We start from the raw sequence: 5000 nt of genomic DNA, 5'->3' as shown, positions 1-5000 counted from the left end.
GACTGAACAATAATAACGCATTTAGCATTAGCATGAATTACTTCATTTTGTAATCATCCTTCCAAATGACATTTGAATATGCATAATTTACTTCGGTTAGCTATACAAAACTTTCAACCGAATCTACTTACAACGTGAAATGAAAGTCACTGAAATTGTATGTAAAATTACCGTAGAGAATTTACATCATTTATGGGATAAGGCCGAGTTTGTGAAATATCACTTAGAAGTTTAACCACAAACACTTTACACACACACACACACACACACACACACACACACACATATATATATATATATATATATATATATATATATACATGTATGATGAATGTATGTGTATGTATATATGTTAGACATAATCCATACACAATGACGTGTGGAACAGAAATAAATTTCTTGTGCGGCTTAATTGCGCATGACGTGATGTTCCAAAAATGATGGATTATACGTATTACATTTAATCGCCTATCTCTTATTTATCGTTCTGAAGGCAGGGGGAGAATGAGTTAACGGTACATTAAAGATAAATGCTGGAGAAACATTGAAACAAGTTTGGGCTCCATTTAAAAGTGAGAACATGCCTGAAATGAGAGCATCGAAAAATATTGAACGATATTCAGAGCAAAAATGAAAAGAGGGGGAGAGAAGTATTAACATTTGAGAAGACTAAAGCCCAAGTAAATAGATGGAAAAGCCGAGAACAAACGTAAAGTTAATCTTTATTGAAAATGAAAGGATTGGTTAAATAAATAAAAGATTGCTTATGGGCAACAAAACAATAAGGAGAGGTACAGAACTCGCTTGTAAGGAATCTAACGTGATTATCAGAAGAAACGCATCGTAAACATTGGGTTCTTTTTTTGTGTATGTAACAAAACTATTGTCTGGAGAAAAGATATATGATTTCTGAATCTGTTCTCAGCGACCTATATGAATTTCAAAAGTCTAAAAAGTACTATATATATATACAGTGCCTTCGTCCCAAAGGTTAATCCTTGGAATACAATAAACTGCCTTTTTAACAAAGAATCTTTAAAATGCCCACCATGATAATGTAGTACACTTTATAATTACTCAAAGAAATATAAATTATAAGGATATCTGATATGGGTATATGGGCTCCATTTGAGGTGAAGAGATTAGCCTAAGCAGAACTCCCTCTCTCTCTCTCTCTCTCTCTCTCTCTCTCTCTCTCTCTCTCTCAAAGAAGTATAGAAGAAAACGAACACTGGAACGAAAACATTTCCTTTGAGTGAAAGATCTTTTGCCTAACGGAACATACACTCTCTCTCTCTCTCTCTCTCGATCCTCTCTCTCTCTCTCTCTCTCTCTCTCAAAGAAGTATAGAGAGGAACAATGGAACGAAACAGTAGCTCCGTGAAGAGATTATTTCTGCCTAAGCGGAACACACTCACACATTCTCTCTCTCTCTCTCTCTCTCTCTCTCTCTCTCTCTCTCTCTCTCTCTCAAATAAAACAAGTCACCATGTCAAAAAGTAACAACGCAAATCGTCATCAATACCCGTCACACCAAAACATACAATAAAGGATGAAATAACGACAATACCCATTGGCATCAAGGGCTGAATCAACAATGAGGGATTTGGGATGAAAATAAGCGGATTTATTTTGATTTCTCTGATGATTTCGGATCCGAATGTCTGATGGAGGCTTTGGCCAACGTTGTTGTTTATTTTAAGGTTCATTTTCATGAAAACAATACTTTAAAAAGACGAGGAAGTGATGAATAAAAACGAAAGGGTTACTGGCCTTTGTGTTTTGTGCCCCATTTGAATAAAATATGTAGTCACTGCTTCACAATGATTCCCTCTGACAATACCGTCTATAGAGTCCATCTATCAATTGAATACTCTATATAGTATATATTTTTTTTATGGCGCATCTGATATATTGTGCCAGTTTTCATCGTTTCTTCAGTATAAATCAATATTTGTTTCTGTTCAGTTTTATACAATTGCATTTTTTTTGTGACACATCCGACATGTTCAGCCAATTTTAATAATTTCTTCAATATATATCAGTATCTGTTTTTGTTGTTTTATATATAAACACATGTTCTTTGATGACACATCCGATATGTTCTGCCAGTTTCAATAGTTTCTTCGGTACATATTTGTTTTTGAGAATTTTTTTTAATGAAGTTTGTCTTCATTCCCATTGCTTTACTTATTTTAGTATTTGGCATTTTCGAGGTAATTTTATAATCTCATTTTTTAGCAATAATCATTTAAAGATTCTCATCTTACATGCACTAGAAAAATAGACAAACTCCTATTTACGTTTTTAGCAAGTTATTATTAAATTAGTTTATGACAAATGATACGTATTCTAATGCTGTATTTCAAGGTGTGAATCTTAACAAGAGGCCCTATGACCATGAAGCAATCTACAATACAACCTGGAAACAGATTTTGCAGAAACTTGGTTTTCCAAATCATTTTAAGTAGGGAGACTAACTCCATCAAGGAGAGATTTTTAAATAAACGAACTCGTCTCTCTTCTGTTTTTTTTTTTTTTTTTTTTTTTTTTTAGATGGTTCTTGTGATGCTCCATTCAGTGCTTAAGACACTAGACCTGCTTGTGATGATAGCAGTGAAATTTATGCTGAATATAAATGAATATACATCAGGAAAATTATTTCACTTTAAAGAACGAATAGAGATAAATGTGCTGGATTACATACCAGAAACCATGCTAAAAATAAACAATTTTATATGAACGTTTTCCACGGTGGTTTCTGATTCCAGCAACGAGAGAGACTAAAAGTAAAAATCCAAGGAATTATATAAATAATATACCTTTGGTTATTAGGGCTGCCGTTTCTCTCTCTCTCTCTCTCTCTCTCTCTCTCTCTCTCTCTCTCTCTCTCTCTCTCTCTTAGGCAAAAAGATTCAGTGATGCTTTGCATTAAATTTTAATTTAATGGAAATAGGGCATATACGAACAAATCATTCATAGATCAATGAGAATCACCTTAGTTCGCAGCATGGGTGAGACTGCTGTGCTCTCAGCATCACTTTATGCTTGTAAACCTAAAATATTCTAAAAATAGGAAAATAGAATCAACATATTAAGTATCAAAATGAAAGGAGCGAGCACTTGGTTGCCAACAGGATTTCCTCCACTTAAATTACTTTGTGAAAAATAATTGTAGTGTAATCTTATACCTTCTAAACAGAGATCCAGTATCAAGTTTCCTTTCTGCCGCTGACAATATTAAATCTTTTGTAAAATGGGCATAAGACTGAATTCGATCCGAAGTGTTCTTGATGGGATTTTTTCTGAACTCTTATAAGGGTTAAACTATTATATGCAAATGATGAGAAATGAAGTGAAACTGTTGGGTATAAAGTTAATTACTCATAGATTATTACCAATGGGTCCATTGACATATAATTAAGCCGGTCACGGTTTCTATAATGGAAAAGATAGTAATGCCTTCTGTAATAAGATAAATAATCATAGATATTAATATGTGATCGGAAATAAAGAATAGTATATTCAGCTTTATCTTAGAAAATATATCTTGTACATTTAAGCACGCGTTAGCGACGTTGAACTAACTGCGATGCAGCCATCGTACTGAACTCTCCTCGGGCATAATTAATGAAAGGTTAGTAATTCAGCCAAGTTCCCCGCAAGCTATTAAGCAAATAGCATCCGGTACAATCATGGTACGTAATCATGTGTCATCAGAGTTACAAAACTATCATCCTGTGTGCCCTCAGATTTAGTATAGCTATTCCGGGAGAGGATGAATTAAGATCAAACTGAGAAGTTCAGGTTGTAATCACGATCTCATTATTGCCTACATCTTTTTAACAGAAGTAGTTTGTCTCCTCATGAGCATATATTGCCCGCAGGAATATAATAAACTTGCTACTTTTATGAGACAAATTATAAGTTGCTCCGTCGTTATGCTCGGCGTAACCTAGGCAGACATCATCATCCTCATAGCCTCTACCCTAATGCTATTTCAACACATTTTTACCTATTTATTGATTTATTTTCTCTTTCTTAATAAGTGGTATCTCTTCTTTATGTACTTCTCTTTACTTCCCCTTATTGATGAACATCATTTTTAAAAAGCACCCATTGAAGATAATACCAAATTTGCAAGATGTTCAGAATCATACCAAATCAATACCGAGTAACAGCTCAACGTGGCAACCTGATACCTAACCAAGTTGTACCTTTCAGGAGGCCGTGTTTTGTACCTATACTCTGTTTTTTTCCATCTGTCCATCCGCCTGTGGAGTATTTGTATGGTAACACTGCGTCCCGGGCTTTGAATAGCTGCGGTATGTGTAAATTTTAAGTAAATAAAAGGATATCTGGGTGTACATTTGCAACTGAAAAGTGCTCTAATAATTTACTGTATGCGAATTACACCGTAAATATTCGAAATAGGATATTGTTATTATTGTTGAATGTAAGCTGAATGAACTATCCAAAGCCCGGGACGCAGTGTTACCATACAACTTAACGAAGTGCTGCAGATCATTGTTAAGGACTTAAGGTGAACGGCCATGTCATTTCAGTGTACTGAGATTGGGACATCGAAGCAGGAGTTGCGTTGTTAGTCTATTTTACAACTAGTAGTAAAAATGGCCACTATGTATAAGCTGAATAACAGATTGCCTTATTACCTCTCTCTCTCTCTCTCTCTCTCTCTCTCTCTCTCTCTCTCTCTCTCTCTCTCTTTCTTGCCAAATAAGCACTAAGGCTAATCGGGAAAAAGTATTTCAATAATCAATATAACACAGCAAAGTGAATGAAGAAAAAAAAATTCTATTATGTAATGACTATGCAAATATATATAAAAAAAACTATTGAGAGCTTTCTAGAGTAAACGCGATTCTCGTTTTCTATTAATTAAATTGAAAATAATTTTTCAAAACGGAAACATAATGATTTCGGTAATATAGAATGTCACACCAAAGTGAATAAAGGAGAAAAAATATCAAGTATGTAAT

Source organism: Macrobrachium nipponense, chromosome 9, assembly GCF_015104395.2.
Source record: "Macrobrachium nipponense isolate FS-2020 chromosome 9, ASM1510439v2, whole genome shotgun sequence".
NCBI classification, from domain to species: domain Eukaryota; kingdom Metazoa; phylum Arthropoda; class Malacostraca; order Decapoda; family Palaemonidae; genus Macrobrachium; species Macrobrachium nipponense.
This window is presented reverse-complemented; position numbering follows the sequence as displayed.